The 23,548-nt window shown below is 36.6% G+C and overlaps 1 long non-coding RNA gene across 4 annotated transcripts in view; it reads right to left on the bottom strand.

The window, feature by feature from the left end:
* LOC124103049 (uncharacterized) overlaps positions 1-23,548 on the bottom strand; it is a 71,209-nt gene that overhangs the window by 40,897 nt on the left and 6,764 nt on the right. The gene's annotated exons all lie outside the window — the stretch shown is intronic.

The raw sequence follows: 23,548 nt of genomic DNA, 5'->3' as shown, positions 1-23,548 counted from the left end.
GTTTGTGATAGCCAAAAATAAAATGTAACACACACATGCAATAAAAGCCAATGTATAGGTAATATGTGAGGAAAATGTATTCAGTATGGCCTCACTGACATCTAGGACTCTGATAATGTCAATCAAAAGAATCACAACACAAAATTAAACATGTAAATTTCTTTGATTCATTTAAAATTTGAAAATACATAAAACTGTATTACTTTACTATACCAACAGTAAAATTTTAAAGAAAAACAAAGAAGTTATTACCATAAAGTCTAATGAAGATGAACATCTCCATATGAGATCATCTCGGACTGCAGTAGATCCTAAGTGACAAATTCCCTAGAAGACTTTCAACATAAGTTCCAGAGAGAGACAAGGAAGAGTCCATGTGCAGACAGGGGTAGAGTTACATTGCCACAAGCCCAGAAAAACCTCCCTCCATCACAGGATGGAAGAGGCAAGGCAGGATTCCTCCCTGGAAACTTTGGAAGGAAACACTAGCTTGATATTGCACTTCTTGCTTTCAAAAATCTGAGAGAATAAGTTTGCTTTTTAAGGCCCAAGTTTATGGTTGGTTTGTGGAAGGAGCCTAGGAAATAAATGTAAACACTCCAGCAGATAATATTATACAAGTTTTTTTTATTTTTTATTTTGCATAAGGGAGTCAGACTTGGTTACAATTCGGATTCAAATTTTTACAAGCTTGTAACAAATCATAATATTTTAACCTCACTTTTTTCTTGAATAAAATGAAAATAACACTATCAACCTCAAAATGTTGCCATAAAAGGCAAATAGCAGCATTAAAAGACTTCAGTACACCTGAACATATTTAGGACCCACAAAATTACACACATTTATCCACTCTCCCCACAATGAACCAAGAGAATGGACTCTTCTTTAGGTAAGAACACAAAATAGGGATATAAACGTATTAGATAGTTTTAGCTGACCCTGCCAAATACTGAGCTACATTAACTTGCCTTAGCGTAATTTTCAGGAGCACCAAGCAACATACCTCAGCAGGGACTTAACTGCACAAAGTAAAGATTCTTCTCTGGTTGTTAGGTAGATAGTACACACGTGAACAAGACCATGGGAGAGGAAAATTAGGGGCAGACCAAAAGGCAGGGTTCAGAACTGTAGGTTCTATCTGGAAATGCCACACCTGCTCAGTCTAACTGGTCCCCAGAAGTGGAGTGTGGAGGGGGGGGAGACACACAAGCAGTATGTCTGAAGGTAACCTTTGACAATGCCATTGTAATACCATTCACATTGTAGTTTTGAACTCTCTTGTGAGCATTTGCAAGAAATGTGGGGACAGTACATGTACCCTTTTCCTGGAGTTATGCAACACCACCTGTCGGTTATGTTTCACGATCATGTGACTTAGGCAAAAGGGAAGAACAAATCTCAGACAAGCTGGGACACAAAGACAGACTGAACCCAAATGGATGAGGTTGCTCCTGCTCCAGATGACCTGCTCCCAAGTTTGGGAGTGTCCTTTTACTTCTTGATTAACAAACATAACTGCTATTATGACACACCACATCTGTGTCTCCCTCTGAGATCTTTACTTAAATGACACAAGAATGGAGGAGAATTCTGTCCTGTACCATAGACACACAAATATTTATTATTCCAGCGTCTGTTAGCCAAGTGCCCTTGTATTTAAACACATATTATGACTATATGTCACTCTGGCACTGATGGTCATTGAGAGATTAATAACAGAGAAAAAGACATGATCTCAATGTATTGAAAAAAAATCAAATGTTAAAAAAAACTCAGACCATAAAAATTCCACTTAAATGAAGATCTTTTGGAAAACAAACTATTGATCATTCTCCAAGAAAAAAAAAATACATATATAGCCATTTAAAAAAAAAATTCTGTTGACTTCATTGAGCCTGCACTGAAATAGCATTGATCCAACGAAGAAAATCACCTACCAATGTGTTCACCAAGTACATGGAAGTTGCTGGCACCTTTTCATATCAACAAAATGAATTATAATGAAAACAGTATGACAACTAGTACAATTATAAATTAAGTTATAAATGATGAGGCAACAAAATTAATAAGAATGAAATATGAAACCTAAGCAATATAAAACCTTTCCTGAGGTAACTTTTAGAGTTCAATGAACACTGGAAGTATCAGTCCTACTAATTAATACAGTAAATGTGATGATCAGCCTTTCTTCCTTCTCAGATGGCGTTTCCTGCTTATTCCAAATGCTTTCCCCTGCTCCTCTCCAGCTCATCTATTGTGGACACTGGGGGACACCCATCCTGAAAACAGACCACCCCAAGAAACACAGTTGCAGGCCTCAGGGCCCCAGCAGAAAGCAAAGACGAGCAGACTCCCTGTGACAGCTTATGACAGGAGTCCACAGAATTATTCTATTAAAGAAGGTGACTAATAGTAACGTCAGTCATGAGAATCTAGAAATTAATGAAAGAATCATAATAAGAAATGGTGGAAGAGTTGGTGAACAAAAATAAGGTTATTGCTAAGACTTGAGATAAGAATGAAGTGGACAGAGTCCAAATACCAGCTTCTCATCGGGAAACACTGGTGGACATGGGATCCTAGTCATGCCAGGAAAAGAGCAGAGTTCAATTCCAAGCTGATGTTGGTACACAGTCTGGAGCCCTGTGAGGAGCCCACCCCATCTGCTGGTGGGCCACTAACAAAATCATGAAATAATTCATTTGCAAATCAGTTTTCCCTCTGACAATGAGAAACGTCCACAAAAGATGCCTCTGTAAAGAAGACAAGGTCAAAAACAAAGAAAAGGTCCCAAGTAAGATGCTGTACAGAGATGTCAAGCTACAATATGTGGACCCCATTGGAAAAGACCTGCAGGAGTTGATTATAACACATCAACTTCCACTTGTCTCTGAGGGATCCATTTCAAGACCACAAATGGTGCCTGAAACCATGGACAGTACCAAACCCTATATGCACTGTGTTTTTTTTTTTTTTCATATACAGATATGTCTATGACAAATCTTCAATTATAAAGTAAGCACAGTAACAGATTCACAACAATAAAATAGGACTACTATTACATAGTATAATAAAAGTTATATGAATGTGTTTTCTCTCAAACTATTTTATTCTAACTCACTCTTCCCTTTTTGTAATGATGTGAGATGACTAGGTGACGAGATCAAATAAGGTGATTGATAGGGACATTGTGATGTTGTATTAGGCTACTAGGTAAGGGTTACCTGAACATGAGCACTGTAACACCATAATAGTTAACCTGACAACCAGTCAGCTACTAAGAACAGGGTGGGTAGCGCATACAGCATGGATACATTGTCCTGAGCAGAATGGCATGATTAGAACTGTGCATAATTTAAATTTATAAATTATTTATCTCTGTAGTTTCCATTTAATATTTTTAAACTGTGGCTGACCATTCACGACTAAAACCATGGAAAGAGGAATCACAGATAAGTGGGGTGGGAGGGATATTGTACAGTGAAAAAGAACTCAAGGGGCAGAATGAAGTTGCAGGAGATTCTGGAGTTTATTAATATCAATAGCCACTCAGATGGCCTGATATCACCGGATGCTATTGCCCTGGATAGCTTCCTGTTTGAAGATGGATGACAATGTTGACCAGACTGGAAAAGCTGTAATCATCAAAAAACTCACAACACAAGGGACCCTGAAGAGGATCTCAGGAGGAGAAGAAAACAGCATTCCAATAGAGACTAACTCACAACAGAGTCAGAGTCAGCACAGACTGAGATGATACACAGATTAGCCAGAACAGATATTCAGGTGACATGAGTGGGAACCTCACGGGCCTCTGCCATACCTCAAGCAGAAACCAGAGCAGCACAGTGATTACAAATCACCAAAGTCACAATCTTGAAGCTTGTGATCTCCTGTCACTAAAGTGAGCAACTACTGCAGATTCTCTAACCTCAACCAGGGACAGTATTAGAAACAATAGGTGGCAGGACAGGAAGGCTCTGTACACCAGGTACCACACTGAATCTTCCCAAAGTATGAAGCCAGATTATGTCACCCCAGTCTGGCAGAAGCCACCGCAGCAACCGCTCCCTGCTCTCCCACCACACCTCTGCAACAGCCACCCTTGAATTCAGAAGATCACGCAGGCAGATGACCTCAGCAACCGCTTTGGAAAAATGAGCCTTAGCTGCCAAGATTCTACTGAAGCAGCTGATTCATCCTCAACTTCCTCCCAGTTGCCACTTGCTTCTCAGCACCCTCAGGAGTCAAGCTCTATGAAGGTGCAGCCTATCTCACAGGAAAGCCCCAACCCATTTCCACCGTGTCACCTCTCTACTTGGCAATTGCTGCCACCCTCGGGCTTGAGTTTGAGAGGAAACACATTCATATAACTTTTATTATACTACGTAATAGTAGTCCTATTTTATTGTTGTGAAACCCCTCAACAGATCCAGGTTTCTTAGTCTCCCCTTTAAGCAATATCCTAACTCCAACCATCGATATCAGTACCTCTGTCTCTGTCTTTCTGTGTGTCTGTCTACCTGTCGGTCGCTGGCAGCAGTCACCTCTCAATGCTGCTGACAACTGCCTTAATCATCCCAATAGTGTGGAGGTCATGCAGGTGTGTTCCCAACAGACCTGAGCCATCTTTCCCCACATCAACCCCTTCGTGGTCCAGTGAAATCAAAAGAGGAAGAAGCCTAGAGATCTGAACAATCCACACCTTGTCTTTCACTCAGTCTCCCACACTCTTTCTTGTCACTAGCCCCAGAGTGTCTGCAGAGGACTCTCAAAGTTATTGTAGCCTGGGGGTCCAGCATGGTATGAGGGGTGGTGCTGATGCCCCTGGGACCTGCCATTCCAGGACAATCTGTCCACCTATTGCCCCTTGCTGGACAACCAGTTAACTTGCATGGTGATCCCGAGACAGGAAACTGGAGAATGCAAACCAAGACAAGAGGCAAGCACTCAAATGCACCTCTCTTGCCTGGGGACAGCAGACATTGTCTTGGGCCAGGATGTGGAAGTGACAGATCCTTCAGGTGCATCACCCTCACTAAGGTAGACAAATTCTTCCTCAGTTCTCCATGCCTGGTGCCCAAGATCCAATGGCTCAAGGATGCTCAAGAGCTTCCCAGCACCGAAGGGAGGGATGGCAGTGGCACTAAGAATGGCTGCCACAAAAATGTCACTACCCTCAATACCCTTGTGGCTGTGTTCTCCAGCCCCCTGGATGCACCCTGGATGCACCAAAAGCCTCCTGTTGCTACAAAAATCCCACAAGTCATTTCAAATTTAAGTGAACTAAAAGAAGTAAAACCTGAGGACTGTGGAGCAAGCCAACTCCCCATAAAGTGAGAGGGAGGGACTAGCACAGGAGGAGAAAGGAGAAGTGGGGGCACAGGGACCTGACAGCATTGGCAGGGACAGAGAGGAGAAAGAAGTGACCTGCATCCCAAAGGGCAGAAACAAGGAAGCTCAAGGACACTGGACACATTTCCACTCCCCTGTCCTGGGTCCCATGGATTTTCCTGGATCTCCCCTCTGCTCCCCTCTCCTTCCCATCTTCTTCTATGTTTTTTTTTTTTTTAATTTCTTTTTCCACCATGGAATTAATTTCTTCATATTTTTTGCTGAGGTGGAGTTGTGAAGATCTCACACTTCTCTAATCTCCTCTTTCCTCACCATCATGAGCTACCTTGTATTTTTTTGCTCTCTATGAATATATTTACAGGGACAGAATTCAGAAAAATCAAACTGACTTCTGTCTCTCTCATGCCCTCTATTTTACCTCTCCAAACAGCACAGTCAAAACAGTCGATGTGTTCCGCCCCCAGAACACTTGCATATTATTTAAGTTGGGTGCTGCATAACACAGGGTCCTATACCTACAGATAACTGCTGGGTACATTCACTGTAAATTTTATTTGATTTCATTTCTTGGTTAGGCATTATTTGGAGGGATGCTGAATATGTTTTAAAACAGTAAAAAAAAAGGAAAAAAATAACATGACAAGCTTCTGCTTTGGGAATATAATACAATATGTATGTACCTTGGGCATGCAATTCTGTTTACAGGTAAAATTAGTTTGAAATCACCAGAAAGGTTTTGTTTGTTTTTTTTTTGTTTGTTTTTTCCACTGAAAACTTATTCCTCATATACTTTTTCAACCCAAAAATATCTATTCACTTTCACTGAGTTCTTAACTTCCTAACTATAAATAAATAAATATATACATACATAAATAAACATAAATAGAGATGGTGGTGGTGAAGTAAAAGTCAAGATTTTTCCAATAAAGAAGAGGTGGTGGGAAAGATGGAGATTATGAACTGAAATAGGAGCACATGCTAAATTCCCAGCTCTAGTATTAGTCTTAATTTAAGTTGTGAGATCTTGCAGGCCTACAATTTTTTTTTTTGACTTGTGAAATGAAGATAGTAATAATAGCAAAGGATTAGTTCCCATAAAAGCATTTGGTAGAGAATCCATACAGAGCATCACTAAATAAATACTAATTTGTCATCAGCCTCTCACATTTTCCATGTTTCCTCTCCTCTCTGTGGTTTCACTTTCCTCTGCCACAAACCCCAAGCATGCACCTTATTGTCCAGTCTTTCTCATCTTCCACCCAGGTTTCTTAAAGAGTTTGTCTCTGAGTCTCTTAGGTCCTCATCTGCATTTATTGCCCAAGCCACAAAAACCTGATTTGAAAGCAAGGTTTTCAATGTATCTGTTATGGTTCAAGGACATCCACATTTCAACACACAGTCTATGTGCCAGTTTATAACTCTCAGGTGCATATTCTACCCTTCAATTTTATCTAAATACAGAAAGCCAGATTTCAGCCTTTCTTGTCACCACAAAGAATAGAAGATTACATTCCCAGGACTTCTTTGTAACTTGGTAGGTTACAACTAAATTCTTGCCAGAGAGACATAAACAGATGGTGCCTGAGATTGGTAAAGTCTCTTTAAAACGTAAGGGCTACGATTTCTTCCCTTCTTCCTCCATTTTGCTACTGTGGATGCCACTGTGCTTTGGGCCCTGTGGGGAGGACAGCCACCCCTTGGGAAGGCAGAGAGACATGAGAAGGAGCCTGATAACCCTCCAGAGTTCACCTCAGCCTGGATTACGTTCCCTCAGGCTTCAACTGCAGTGAAGTGGACGCCTGTGTTGTCGGAGCACTTGTGATGGGGTACTGTGCAGCTAAGCGAGTCTGATCATTTCTCTGTGTTTGACTCAGATATCTCTGAGGAGCTCCAGCTCTGCATTAGACGTTGCTACTCGATATTTCAAAAGAACTCTCAACATTCACACATTTTCTCTTGTATGTGGAAGCTGAAAAGGAAAAAGGGAAACAATGGTGTGTGGGAGAGAATCTCATGAAAACGGAAGGGAGACCCAGGTAGAGGAAAAGGGACCATCAGGAGGGAGGTCGGGAGAAGAGGGGACAGTTCCGGGAGTGATATTGGACACGTTATATTGTTAAATTATGTGTCTGTGGGGATAAGAAACAACAAATCCCATCATTACATTCAACTATAGCGCACCAATTTTAAAAATGTGGAAAGAGGAAAAAATAAAAAAAAAGAAGAAACCTAAACTTCTTTGTGCCTTGAACTTCTCCTACATTCCACATAACAAGTAATCCTGTCAGTATCTACCCATTACATTAACCTAGATATTTCCATTCTCCTTTGTAATGTAAAATAGACAACAATACAACCACTGAACAGCCTCTGAATTCATGTACTCCTGCTTACTGCTATTTCAATAGAATACTTTTTTTTAAATCTCACCCTGAATTATAGCAATTTAATGTTACACATCAATATGCTCACTGAACTTTACCCAGTTAAGTTGGACATTGTATGATCTTGGCCCATAGATGTATACATGGTCACTAACATCGTATAGGAAAGAAGCCATCTTAGCCTCTTCTTGCAGACCCCTGAATTACTAAAAACTGAAGATAACAGTTTCATGTAAAGAACTAAAGGACATGGGATAAGACTGAAGAAATTATTGAAAGACAGGATAGATGAATTCTCCAATCTTTTTATAATCTTATCACCAATCCTAAAAGCATTCTTCTTTCCTAAAAACTAATTTTATGGATGTATTAAGCAAAAGAGGATTTTTTAACTGGGAAACCAGACACAGTGGACAGGAGTATAGAAAGGTGAGGGAGCCAAGTAAAATCAGAAGGCTCCTCAAGAAAATCTGCAGTCAAAGTGGAACTCCCCATTCCATTTTATAGACTAAGCTACAGGACATTAGAAGGTTCTGCTTCATGAAAATTAGTCATGTTACATGAACCCTAAAATTTGATACTAAAAATCCCTCCATTAAGTGACTCTCAGTAGAGATACTGTGAGGTACATACCAACAATTCACAAGCTGACCCACATACACTGACTGTGTTAATCAGCTTTCTTTACTGTGACCAAAACACCCATTAAGACACCTTAGAAAATGAAAATTTTATTTTGGGCTCACAATTTCAGAAGCTCAGGACATGATCAGTTGACTCCATAGCTCTAGGTCAGTGGTGATTCATAATATTATGGTAGAAGAGTGTGGTGGAAGAAAGGTGCTTAGCTCATGGAAGCCAGGAAAGTGGGGGGGGGGGGGGGGGGCAGGGAACAGGCCAGAACAGACACAGTCCAAGGTCACACTTTGAGTGACACACTTTCTCTAGCCATGCACCAACTGCCTACAGTTACCACTTAAGTATCACTACACTCAACTGCCAAGGGATTAATTCAGCAAATGAATTGGGTCAGAGCCTCAATCATCACCTGAAAGCTACATGTCAAAATCATGCTGTATTGGGGATCATGCTTTCAACATATGAGCTTCTGAGGAGACATTTCAATTCCAAACCATAGTATTCTACCCGCAACCCCCAAACCTCACGTCCATCTCACAATGCAAAATGCATTCAGACCATCTCCAAGAGTACCCCTATTCTTAAGATTTCTAGCATTTCTCAAAAGTACACATCCAAAGTTTCCTCCTCTGAGACTCATGGAACATTCCTACTTGTGAATCCCTATAAAAATCAAATGCAAGTTACATGCATCCAATGTACAATGACACAGAGTAAAAAAATCCTTTCCAAAATGAAGGTATAGTAACAAAGAAAGAAGAGATGATACCAAAGCAAGAGTAAAACCCAGATGGGCAAAACAGTCCAATAGTTCCACCTCTGGCATCAGAGGCATATGGTAGTGAGATGCAGGTCGTCCCAAATGGCTTGGTCAGTCCTGCACCTATATCCTTGCCAGTTACAACCCATATGGCCCTGTTCATAGCCAGTAAATTTCTTTAGCAGATTGTTTATGTTTCTGGCCTCTCTTAATTCCTGGAGTCTCCATTTCAGTTTTGACTTCTTATAACTTCACACATCACCCTCTTGTGAGCTTCCCACTGTATTGTGCTTTATCTCCCAAGCCTTCCTTTGAAATTACACTGGAAGCCTCTGTGCCCCCTAACTCCCATATCCTGCATTCCTGCAGAACCAATACCACAAATACAACACCAAAGTCTTCTGACAAATTGAGCAGTAGCTGGGCCTGCTTGAACCACAGTTATAGAGGCTTCAGAGTGCCTGGGTAGCTGAGCACAGTGAGGGAACTCCTGGGGAAACAACTTCCTAGCCAACCCTGTGCGAGCAGGTTGTCCCTATGGTCTCTTGAAGGAGTTTTCATGTTTAAACACTTCAGCCTACCATGGTCGATTCCTGAGAAGTCCTCTCTTTCCTATTGCTCTGTGCAAAGTACTTTGCTTCTCTTTTGTGGCTATAATCACTTTAATAACCATGACCTTCTTGGCTTCATTTTTCTTTTTTTTTTCTTTTATAGATTGAATCCAGGGAAGCTCTACCACGCTACCATTGAGCAACATCACCAGTAATTTTTCTTTTTCTTCTTTCTTTTCTTTTCTCTTTTTTTTTTTTGTTAACAGGGTCTTACTGAGTTTCCAAGGCTGGCATCAAACCTGTGCCTCCTGCCTCAACCTCCCAAGTAGCTGATATTAGAGACATGTGCCACCAAGTCCAACCCTTGGCCCCAATATTACATGTGCTTATTCTGTAGCCAAACTGCAAGTTCAAAAAATCTTCCTTCATTGCTTTCTGCTCCCACTTCTCATAGTTGACCTAACTAGAAGCCATGAGCAATACTCATGCCATGAGTACTCCTAAATGCTGGGCTACCAGATTATTTTACTGCCTTTAAATTCAGCCTCAAAGAAAGTCTCAGGACATGGACAAAATGAAGACAAGTTCTTCTCCATATTTTAACATATGTGGCCTGAAGTTCAATTCCATACAGGGTCCTCATACCCCCTATGACCACAGTCTTTATTGTCCACCTTCCTATGAGCCTTCTCAGCTCCCATCAGAATTACCTATTAACTATGCTTACAATATCCTGAAGGCTTTTTCAAGTTGCATCTCTAAACTTTTCCTAACCGATCCCATAAACCAGTTTCAAAGGATTCTCATCCACATTGTCAAGTATAATCATCGCAAGGACCCCATGTCCCAATGCTAATTTCTGTGTTATTCAGTTTTTTATTTCTGTGACCCAAATGCCTGATAAGTACACCTAAAAAGAGGAGTTTATTTTGAACTCTCACTTTCACAGGTCTCAATTCATGCTTGACTGGTTTCATGACTTTGGGCTTGAGGTAAGGGAGAACATCATGGCAGGAGGGTGTAGTAGCGGAATACGTTCAGCTCTTAGAAGCCAGGAAGGAAAGAGAGAAAGAGGGGAAAAAAAAAAACATCCAGTGACAGATACAGTCCTGGGAAAAGTAGGTATACTTTTCCTAGCTATAACCCACCTGCCTAAAATTCAGGTGCTGATAGACTAACTCAGCAAATGGATTAATTGACTAACGAGGTCAGAGCCCTATTCATTGCTTTAAATATCCAACTTTCAACCTTGCTGCATTGGGAATCATGCTTTAAACACATGAGGTTTGGAGGGGACATTTCATAACCAAACCATAACTCTGAGCATCCAATTAACTCTTATTCTGAGCATCAAATCAATATTTTAGTTCAGCATTTAAAACTGAATGGATGGTCAATGAGAACCACACATAAAGCAATCTTCTAAATGAAAAGTAGTGAACAAAATCAATAAACAGAAAATGGGATCTTGAAAGAAAGAGGAGAAATGTAGAAGAAGAATAATTCAAAAGAAAATGTTAGCTATTTTTAGAGAGCTAAAAAATATAATGCATCTATAAAAGCACAATGAGGTTATTTAAAAAGTAGAGCCAAACTAAATTAAAGAACTATTAAAATCTATATATATGATAACAGAAATAAAATATCCAGAAAGGATGGAAGACCAAAATATCAGATGGAAGACCAAATTGAGAAAAAAAATTTAGAAAGCAGGAAAATCACAAAGAGATGGAAAAGAGACAGGTAAAAGGTAATAAAACTAGGGTATGGATTTAATTAAAGAAGCTTAGAGGAAAAAAATAAAACTGGAGGAAAATTGGAAAATTATAAAAGGGAAAGTTTTTCAAAATATTTCCAAAGAAAGAGACATTATTTTTTCAAAATGTGAAAGTATCTGCTGAGGACCCCAATCAGTGAAAGGTACTTTTTTGGTTTTGTGATACACATATTTCATCATCTTGAAATTTCAGGATAATAAAGAGATGATTCTAATATCTTCTAGAGAGCTACACAAGAACAACAGGCCACATTACACAGATCGAGGTTTAGAATTGGAATATCATGATTTTTCAAGAGAAACACTGGAAACCATGAGAAATAGAATAGCCTCAACATTCAGAGGACTATCAATTTCGAAGTTAGAAATCCACCTTCAGTAAAATACATTGTTCAGCAATGTTTTTTCAGAATTGCAGAACCTCCAAAATAGAATGCCATGGTCCCCTCCTTAGGAGTTTGGGAAGCTAAGTTTATCTAAAATTAAGGAATGACTCAGAAAGAAAAGGCTAACCACAGAAGAAAGGCAAAAGGAATGTGTGGGATGCTGGGGAAGGGAACCCTGGTTTGGCAGGTCTGTAGCTTTTGCAGAGATCGGATGCTGCAGGATAGAAGCAGGAGCTGGTAGGGAAAAACTGAATAATGAACAAAGTAAAAACAACAGGAGATGAGGTGGTGAGTTCATACCAAGAGGTTTGCATAGCATTATTGTAGTGTTAGAGCCATAGGTATGTACAGATCAAACACATGATACAACAAGTTATTGATACCGCATAAAAGCATGTTGAGCTCAGATATCAGCAAGTATATACACTGTTAAGAATATAAAATCTGAGTAATGTTTTAGCTAAAAATTATAACAAAAGTCTACGGATACAGAGAAAATATGTTTTTATATGCACATGAGATAGTTAAAAGGTTTTCTACTATGGAACATTAATAAGATACATCCAATCTAAAATGGGAAAAATCTAGAAAAAGGAATATTCACGCGCTATCTGAATACGTAGGCACAAATACCAGAGAAACAGCTTGCCACATTCTTGTTCTGGATCTCTTTGATGGGGAGGGTAAGAGTAGTAGATCTCTGTTCTGGCATGTTGTATTATTTTTATTAATAATCCAATTTATTTCACTGAAAAAAATAACAAGCAATTATTTTAAAGAAGCTGTAATAATTTGAAATATGTTAAGGTCTAAAACAACAACCAAATCTTTCCTAAGAGGATAAATGATCTAATTAGTGAGCTGAAACTGTCACCTAACATGATTGAAAAATAATGTTTTGAAAATTTTCAACTATTTTTGAAACTTTAAAAACTGCTGATCTCAAAGTATGCATTTTTTGCAATTAACTTTTCAACTATTTATTTGTTTAGCATACTCTTTTTCACTGTCAAAAATGTTCAAGACAAATTTTCAGGAATTCTAAATTAATAAAGTGCAAATTAATGTGTGATACATGCTAGACAGCAGAATCCCAAACACTGGTATAAATTCTGCCTTTGAATCAAACTCAACTGAAAAGTATCAAAACGGAAAGTAATCTCCCTAAAAATCAGATGTTTTAGAACTTTAAAATCACTAATTTTTTTTTTTTTTTTTTTGTGACCAGTAGTGACTAAAAAAAGTCACTATTAAGGTCTAGGGATATTGATCAGTGGAAAAGCCCTTGCCCAGCATGCTTAAGATCCTGAGAGTTCCACCCCAGCACCATGGGGTGGGGTGGGGGGGAGTCACTATTAAGATTAGAAGGAAAAAAAAAAAAAAAAAAAAGGAAAAACCATCTCCATTATCTACTATCTCTCTGAGGTTTCAGGAAATGCAACAAAATGTTCCACATTCTATTACTTGTGCATGATCAGGAGACTTCAATTTTCCACTGTCATGTGCCAATTTTAAGAAGAATTACTATTTGCTTTTTTACTAAAGTGAGAAGGAAATGAAAACATTATGGGATTGGTCTGGTGTAATGCATTTGTAAAGGTGAAACCTTGAAGTGAAATCAAATGGGACACAGGAAATCAAAGGAGCTTAAGGATTTAACCATACCAAGGAATAAAAGGTTACTCCGTTTTGCACATTCAAAGCAGTCTCTGAGGAGTCTAATTAATGAATAAAAATCTTGTTTCTTTTACAATAGACCTTTAAACTATTTCTACTCAGCAGTCTGAAAATGATTTCACTAGGAGGTACCAGGGTTATTGAGCTGAAATGGCAGCTGCTGTTTTTCTTAGTTTTCTTTATTCCATAAAAGGATTGGTAACTTAGATCTGGCTTCAAAACACTTCTCCTCTGGCTACTCCCCTCTGCTTTGTTTCTCCCCAGAAAAGTTTAATCTAATTTAGAGTATTCAAAGAGGAAAGATTAGGTTCTTTTCAAAAGTAATTAAAAGCATGATGCCTCTTATTCACTGGCTTCCAAACTGGGACTTGCCTTTCAAAGAATATTAAGCTCAAAAGGTAAAGTTCATTTCAGTAAATACTACAATTATGTGGAGAAGGCAGGAGCCACATGTAAATCAAGACCCTCATACCTGTGCTTTAGCAATATGCACCGGAAAAAAAGATTAAGTGGGTCTGATTCTCAATTTTGAACTGTTCAAATCAGAGCCAAGACATTAATTAAATCCCGAACTCTTGAATATTGTTGTGATATATTTTTTCATATTTGAATATGTCTTTTTTTTGTAAAATTGCATATAGTATTTTGTTGTTGTTGTTTGTGTTTCCGTGTTGTGACAACATGGGGTTGACATTGGCCATAGATTTGATGGTAGATTTACAGGTCATTGGCATATGGTATGCAATTTTTTGTTGAGTCATTTTGGAGCAAACAAAACTAAACCAAATACATAGGGAGAAATGTAAATGAGTAAAAGAAAAAAAAAAAAAAAACCTCTGATTCAATTAGTCAAGGGCAAGCTCTCTCCCACTTTTCACAACTAAGGATTCTTCTGAGGATACAAATAGGCTAATTAAATAGGTAACACTGTGCTTCTTAATTACTTTCATTTCTCCCAGAAAGATACTACATGAAATTTAACAATCTTTCCACAGAAACGAAGACACATGGTTCCAACTTTATGTGATGAAATTAAGTTGGAAACATAACATTTATGAGTAAGTGTATATAAGATAATTTCATATACATTTTACTAAAGTAAAGCTCATTATGCATAGAGGAAAGGATGATTCAAACGTAATTCTTCAAATAGTTATAAAATAGTACAATTAAAAATATATTCTTTGCATCACAAATATATAAGTAATGAATTCTGTATTAAAAATAGGTTTGTAGCAAACCAGGCATTGCAAATATATAAGTATACATAGAGTAAAATTTTAAAATGTATTAAATAGAATCTGCAATGACATATGTTTATCAAAGTCTAAAAATAAGATAATGCATAGAAAATAAGTTTCTTACAAAAGGAGTTTAAAAATAATGAAGGACTTCACAAATAACTGAAATTAATATTATCAGTGTATTTGTTATTAACTTTATATAAATGTGGATCACTGTGTTGAAATCATTCTGAAATGCAGAGAAATGTCACTGCCTTATTAAAAGGGAACATCAAATTTTTATCACTGTCATCATTGTGAATATCATATATGTAGCAGATTTCTGTTTGATAGTGCACCCAGTGACACTACTACTTACATTCTCACTATCAGCCACATTTATTTTTAAAATCTATGCACAGCTAAAAAGAAAGAAATGGTAGTTCAGAGATGGGGTACCCACACTAGCGCTATCTTCTTACCACTTCCTAGGAGAATGCTTTTACCCAGAATAAAACACCTGTAAGCACCAAGTGCAATGCATCAAATACATAGGTAACATATTTCATGTTTCTTAATATGTGAATAAATAAGTGCATGAAGATTGTAAGACAATGAAGAAGTGAGCTTCCGTGATAGGCATGCTGGTAAAGTAGCGACCTTCAGCAGGACAAAATTTTCCAGAGCATTATAAGTAGGCATTTTGTAATCAGAGATTTCCCATGCAACGAGATCTTGACTTGATATAAGTCTACTGCCTGTCTCACCATAAAACTGAGTGAATTGAGAAAATCCTTATAAAGTTGACATGTTCCAGGGAGCACAGCTTCACACAGAGCACATTCCAGAAGTGCCCATCACATGGACATTCAGCATCATTAAGCATTTCATTCCTCCCTGACTACAAATCAGGGTTTTGTGCAAAAGCTAATCAGTGGAGGCATGTTCTTAGAGTACTTGAGTTTGACAGGGTTCCCTGTTACCAGTATCTCGGGGAATTTATGTGTTCAAATAACAATAACACAATTTATTTTTGCTTTTAATGTCTTTATTTTCATGTGTTGGCCACTCCCTGTGGATAATGAGAGTTTTGTTAAGGTAAACAAGGAATTACTCAACGATTTCCCAGATCTCCAGTAAGGACTGAACACCCCAAACCAATGTTTTGCCTCCACTGACACATTCTTAAATATTAACTGTTTTTTTCTGCCAAAATAGAAAGACAGCTACCAAAAAAAATGAAAACCTACCCTACAACCAGACATAAAAAAGTCTTCTTACCATCAGAGTGACAGAGTTGTTCTAGTGGTTCTCCCACTAATTTAGTGTTTGGGGCAAATTGCCTAGAGGGAAAACATTCAATTTAGTGGCTAATGAGAAATCAACTTTAAAGCAACTCCTGAAGGAAGAGTTAAAGAAGAGCTGTCTTTTGTATTTTCCCTTTCCCTGAATAATAAAACCATAGTCACTCATTACTACCCACCTGACCTCATGACAGTACCCTACAATCCTTACAAACATGGAGAAAGTACTTTATTTTAAAGTAAAAAATCCCTTAACCTGATCTAGGTTTTATTCTTCACAGGACTTTTAAACTACTAGTATTTTAGGGGCTTATTTAGTTAATACCCTTATTCCTTATTATCTGCACACACAAACACGCAACAAATGAAGGCAAGAGCCTTGTTCATTAATATATTTTAAGTATTTTGGCACACTGTCATCATTCAATATATTTATTTGTTGAATGAATAAATTAATCAAGGAATAAAAAAAATTGTCATTATTCATTTCAAATTGAAATTTTAAGTTGTTAGTGTTTTTCATTATATAAATATAAGTTCAAAAAAATAAAGGTTTTGATATCTAGATTCTTATATAAGTGCATGCAGGTACAACCTAAATAAAGGATTATTTTTCTAGGCTATAGCTAAATATGCAAAAAAAAGTCAAGTTTAATTATACTAGGATATCCACATTTTCGTGAAGATATTGATTTTTTTTAATTGACCCAAAGCATGAACAGTAAGAAAGATTGAAATCTCAACCAACTAGTACATTTTAAAAGACATGTGTGTGGCAGAGTTACTAGAGATTGAGCCCAGGGGCTCCCTACCATTAAGCCACACTGCCAGTACTTTTTATTTTATTTTAAGATAGGGTCTCACTAAGTTGCTGAGGCTGGCCTTGATTCTGCAATCCTCTTGCCTCAGCCTCCCAATTGTAGGGACCTGGCCTTAAAAATACTTTTCATGGTGCTATATCCTGTGAGAAAATGGTGATTTTAAAAATAGTATTTGTTTCAGTTGAAAAGATGCTCACCTCAAAATGCTTGTGTTAATAACCAAATGACCCAAGCAATTGGCCAGCATGAATGTGTGCAAATGCAAATTCAATAATGTACTAAATATTTCAAAAAGATGGAAGAAATAATTTTTTGAGTTTTTGCCATAAGGAAGTGATAACTAGTTTAGGAGATAGATGTGTTCAACCTGATCTAAATATTACAGAATGCATCAGGGCTTCCCATGGTACCCTATAATTATACACAATGTTTGTGTTTCCATGTATAAAATAAATAATTTAAATTAAAAATAAAAGAATATTCAAAAATTATGAGCTGCAGATAAGCCCAAAAATTTAAGACACTGAATGTGTTAAAATTAAAAAAAAAAAAAAAAAGAAGGCAAACAAATAACCCACATTCAAGAGAAGACAAATAAAAACAAAGTATTACAGGGACAATATTTTGTTGTTTCAGCCTGCACTAATAATGCCTAGTTCTCCATTTCCTCTTCCATAGGAGAGGAATATGGTTTGGATAAAAGAACTTCCATTTAAGTAGGAAAGAGGGTGAGACCGTTCACTAAGTGTAGTATGTTAGAAACAACAGAAAAACTTCAGGGCACCAAATTCGACCTGTTCATTAGAAGCTTGTTTTTACTCTGCTGACCCTTCATTCCCAGTCCATATGTCTCCCAACAACCTTCTTAAAGCCTTGAGGGGCACTTGTAAGCCTCTGGAAGGAAAGTGCCCGTGGACAGTTCCAGTACCTGACGTTCTTTTTCTCCAGGAGATGCCACCACCAAACAGCTATCAATCACGAACCTTAACATTTATCCCATTTCTTAATATCAGATATAATTTGAGTATTATTCCCAGCAATATAACACTTTCCAGATGTATATCAGACGTAACAAATAGCAATTCTGTAAGTAACTTTCTCAAAGATGAATGTAAGACCTCAGCATAATAAATCAGGATGGAAGTTAGCAATCAAAGCACATTTGAATGTAACTTTGAAGCAGGAATGGAAAGAGAATAAAAAATTCTTTGTCACTTCCTCGATATGTAATTCAAGACACATTTTTTACTTGAAATTCTCATTTTAATATTAACTGGTCAGTGAATCTTATGCTCTTTCTAAATATGTCTCTATTTGGCTAAAGAAAGTAAAAATTAAAGGCTTCTTATCTACCCTTTAAAATAAACTTGGGGTTTAAAGTACCTCCCAGGAGCACACTTTTACCTGACTGAGATTCTCTGGTGTTCTTTTATTAACTGAAGAAGGGGAGAAATTGGAAGGGGCTGGAATGACAATAAGCTTAAGCACAAAAATGTTACCAGGGCTGGCAAGATGACTCCCTGGTGGAGAAGTACTTAGCATGTTTAAGGCCCTGGATTCATCTCCAGCACCAAGAAAAAAATAAAATGAAATGAAATAGTTAACAAATTGAGAAATGTTTCATCCACCTGCTGTAAAACACAGAATTTAGCTGTGTATACTGCCACCTACAATTCACTGAAATATAACACCTCGGAAAAAAGGAGGAAATTCACAAACGTTCCTAACACAACACAAATTCAGCAAGGACAGGAGGAACACCAGCAATTTAAGACAATAATATTCAATATTAGTAAATAGATGCATATTTTCCTTTATTCATTTTATTCACAATTATTAAACTTAAAATTGTAATACTTATTACATGTTGGCTTTTACATGCGAAACTCTTCTTCATATGTAGGGTTTCAAGGAAATAGAGGTGTACATATAACCTGAAACCCAGGAATCAGATCTCATGTTACCAAGCATGCCCTTATTTTAGATATAAAAATACTACAAAATTATGACACTGAAGCTAAACTCAAATTACTACTAACTTTTAGGAGAGGAACTTTTTTTTTTTTTTTTGGTGGAGAAGCATTTGTTTTAAAAGTATAATAAATTTTCTCATCTTGGCATAGCTTAATTCTGGCATGCTATTAAAAAGAAGGATAATAAAGGTCACTAGACATTTTAAAATAAGCAAAACATGTGTTCTAGGTTGAATATTCATTCTTTGCCTTTCTGAGAAAAACATAATCTAATGTTTTAATTCTAGAAAAAAAGATGCTTAATCACATAAAGACCAGTAAACCAATACACAAATAAATGAAGAAGCAAACAAAAAACTTTTAGAAAAATTGTAATGTGAATTTTGGTATGAAATAAATGACTATTAAAAAATCAGTAACTTAGTTTTCCAGCCAGTAGAGAACTTGCCAAAGCTATCTATGTGTGTTTAAGTAATAGATCTCAGAATTCAAAAAAGAACTGCTCTCTAATTAAACATCTTTTCTAATGAAATAATAATAATAATAATAATAATAATAATAATAAAAGTTTTGCTAGATTCTCTGGGATCTCACAACCAAAATCCAGATTTTTTTTCAAAAACTCCTCCTAATGTAGAACATATAAAAAGGCAAACAATCTTAATCCCCCTCTCCCACATCAATGATAAAAGGGGCTTACATTTTCAGAGAAACGGTCCAAAATTTTCAAGCCTCAGTTTTGATTTCCAGAATTTCCATCAGTCACCATCATCAGTAGTGAAGAGAGCTAGGTAGGAGGGAGTAACTGTATCCTGGGGAAAGTTTCCCACTTCTCATGTCCTTCAGGTATTTCTGGGTTGTGTTGTATTTGTTGTTGTTGTATTGTTGTTTTGTTTCCTCCTGCCACAGGGAGTAGTGCTGACAGGCACAAGTTTAAGCATTGTTTTAAGAAACACACCAGGAGTGATATAAATATTTGACACAATATACACCTAGTTTTCCCATGGTTTCACAATTGTATCTAATACTCAAAGCCATCTAGAATTCTTTGCTGTATATTGGTAAACTAGCAAACCCAGTCTTCCTTCTCCCCAGCATGTGCAAGTTCTCCTCTGTTAACAAAGGAAACTTCTATATATGGTATCATCTAACTTTGTGTGATTGATTTTCTTCCAAAGAGCTGTTTTTATTATCTTAAGTCCAAAAGCATAGTTTAATTGCAATGTCTCTTCTTCCTAAGGCACATGTATGTGTGTGTGAGTGTGCATGTGTTTTACATTTCCACTTAAACTCTTTCACTCTTGCCAACAAGCTCAACTTAACCTGTGAAAAGCCTCCCAGAATTATTCTCAATCTGGTGTGTATAAAATGATCACTAGCTGAATTGCAAAAGTAAGTACTTCCAAACTTCATAACTACCTAAACTACAAATAAGCAAGGTTAGCCATCAACAGGGTTGGGGATGGGGGGAGGATAGAAAATACTTTTTGGTTATTGGCCAATAACCCCCCCCCCATTTTTTTTTTTTTTGGTGGTGCTGGGGATTAAACCCAGGGCCATGTACATTCTAGGCAAACATTCTACCAACTGAGGTATATTCCCAACCCCCCAATAACCTCTTATTGAATGGAAATATCTCCATTTCAGGAGGATGAAGAGCACAGAGTAAGAGGACAGACTGTGTCCCTTCTGGCTTGCAATTCCAGACAACACTTTGAATCTACCAAATCGACCAACCTTTCTTTTTAATTTAGCCCTGCAATATATTTCAAGATTATATTTCCTGATTCCACCTAAGGCAGCATATACCCTATGATTTCAGACACATTTACTGTTAACTGTTGACATTCTGATCTCAGGGGATTAATTCTTAGCATGTTATCATGATCTTTCAAAAAGAATAAAGCAATCAGAATAGTGGCTACTGTACCTACTCATTCATATTTAGACATTCAACATAGTGTATATGGAGTACAAAATAATTAGAAAGCAAAAGAAAATCATAGAATGATATATTGCTGTTGACTAGTGGAAATCTGGAGAGCTTCATCAAGTGTTTTAAACACATGCATAATAAAGTATGGTGAAAATTTCCAGCTTATGTAAGTTTTCATGGGGTTTCTGAGTATACACCATTGGGAATATAGCTTTTGGAATTGAGTTTTTTATGTTACAAATATCTATTATGACTAACAATATCCAAAAGTTTAAAAGTCCAGCATTCATTCATTTAGCACATCTTTAAAAAAAGTACCACTTATAGAGCCTACAACTCTATAAAAAATGCAACCATTCCACTGAATGCTAGTTAGATTCCTTGGGTTTAACCAATACTTCTATCTCTTGTACTGTACAGCAGAACATAAATGTGTTCTTGCTAAACACTTATTTGGGAAAGTCTGATTAGAAAAGGGTAAAAAAAAAAAGCACTTCAGAAATTCAGCAATCAGCACTTTACTATTAAATTAACAACAGCCAACTTTCTCAAATATGCTAAAGAACATGCAATATTAGGTTTTGTCATTATTCCAAGACTGAACATTGGCTATTAACCCACAACATACCAAAGCCATTATTCAGGTATGAGTGCTGAATGAGGGTCTCATTCATCTCCTCTGGCCTTAAATTTGGTCAAATTAAAGGTAGGAGGTGGGGATAAATAAAAAGATAAGTGGAGACTAGCTGACATTATAAATTTAACAAAGTGTCAAGGGCAGCATACTGGCCTTAAGTGAAATTATTTGTCATTTTTATCATCTTTACAAAAAGCCTATTTATATCCCCACCTTTACTTCCTTATGGTGCAAAACTCTCTATCCTGCTTCTGATAATTTCTTCTTACTGATGTGTGCCACTCTTGTCGGTAAAACTGTAACAGAAATTGCTCTTCTCTAGAAATATTTTCTTAATTTACCTCATCCGAGCCTTTTCTTTACTCTCCATTTATGTACTATTTATAGTCATTATGTATATTTAATGATTTTTTGATATTGTTAATGAAACTATGAAACCTTTGTAGATATTCACATCTTATCAAATTCATTATGAAATCCTTGATAAACACATCCATGGTTTTACATTTTCCCCCCATTCTTTCAGAATCCTTGATAAACACATCCATGCTTTCACATTTTTCCTCCATTCTTTCAGAATTCCTATGGCTGGGTTCCCATCATATCAGCACCAATGCATGTTTCTGAAAGTTTGGGATTCTCAAGTGGTAAAAAGTTAGTATAGAAATAGCAAATAAAAGCAATACTAGGCTGAATCAGCAAGAAGGAGAAGGTTGAAGACCAAGTCAAAAACTATTGAGACATGCGCTCAGACTGGACATTCTGATGAACTCAGCCCATTATAAGTATGGACTTTTCATCAACTCATTTTTAATTTTGAGAATTGGCCTGAATAGAGTGTTATATGTTAAGATACTATAATAAAAATTTAGAAGAAAATAAATGATCATCACATGAGATTCCTTTGTTCCTAAAGCTTTAAGAAACATAGAAAAAAGAAAATGGTGTTTTGAAATTAAAGAACTGTATTCCTAGGAAAATGATTTTTAAATTGTATCCACCTATCATTTTATCATATAATTTTTAAATTACAGAGAATTTAAGTTTGGGGGAGGGGGAGGAAGCAAATAAAGGTGTTAAAATAAAACATGACTATGGAAAAATCTTGTAATTGAGTTTTATGGTTTGAAGCTTGTACTTAGTCTTCAATTATTATATGCATCTACTATTCAAATTTGTATTGGGAATTCCTATAAAATAGGAACAATGTAGAAGTTGTTTTGTACTGCTTTAGTGAATGGTTTGTAATGGATGAAGAGAAAAAAAAACATGAAAATCAATGTTAATTATCCTCAATGAATATCTACTTAAGTCTACCCCATTAAAAACATCTTAATGTACTAGTAGTTAATATTCACTGAGAGTCTACTATGTGCTAAGAACTTACATATATCATTTTATTTTAAGCCTCACAATGATTCAACAAGTTGAATAAACCATCATATTTTAACAGATGTTTAGAGTGTCAAAGGGTTTCAAAGAAGTTAAGTAATTTGATCAAATTCAAATATCTGGAGAAGCAAAGAATTGAGCCAATTCAATTTAAATTCTAAAGTTTAAGATCTTCATAATTTACCAAGTCATCTGTCACAGTTGAGGGCCATCAACAATGAGAAAGAGAGATGCATAATTTACCCATAGAGCCCACATTAACTGTGTATATGGCTAGGAGAAATAAGATTTTTCTTTTCAGTTTTTACTACCAAAATATTAATACAATTTTACTTACAGTAAGTAAAAATGATGTCATAATTATTTTCTTTTGATCATTGCTCTCCAAATTTAAAATTATTTCCAACTTGTTTCAATTTTTTATTTTCTTACAAATAAATCTAATGACTTAATATTTTTAAAGTTCAAGTAAATTTAATTAATTACTTAAAACAATTTTTCAAAGCAACACTAACGAAGAAATTAGTATAAAGTGATACTTGGATTTCACCTAACAAAACACATTTCCCCTTTCAAAAACTACTTTAGAAATGCATACAAAATAAACAACATTATTTTCATTGTTCAAAGTGAGTCTACTTCTTGTTTCTCCCTTGCTTTTAACCTCTGATGAACCGAGAGACTAGCCAATACATCTGGAATGAATGATTCATGTGGTGATTTTCAGGAA

Source organism: Marmota monax, unplaced genomic scaffold, assembly GCF_021218885.2.
Source record: "Marmota monax isolate L192 unplaced genomic scaffold, Marmota_monax_Labrador192_F-V1.1 WCK01_AAM20220418_F8-fsc00039, whole genome shotgun sequence".
Lineage (NCBI taxonomy): Eukaryota > Metazoa > Chordata > Mammalia > Rodentia > Sciuridae > Marmota > Marmota monax.
This window is presented reverse-complemented; position numbering and strand designations above follow the sequence as displayed.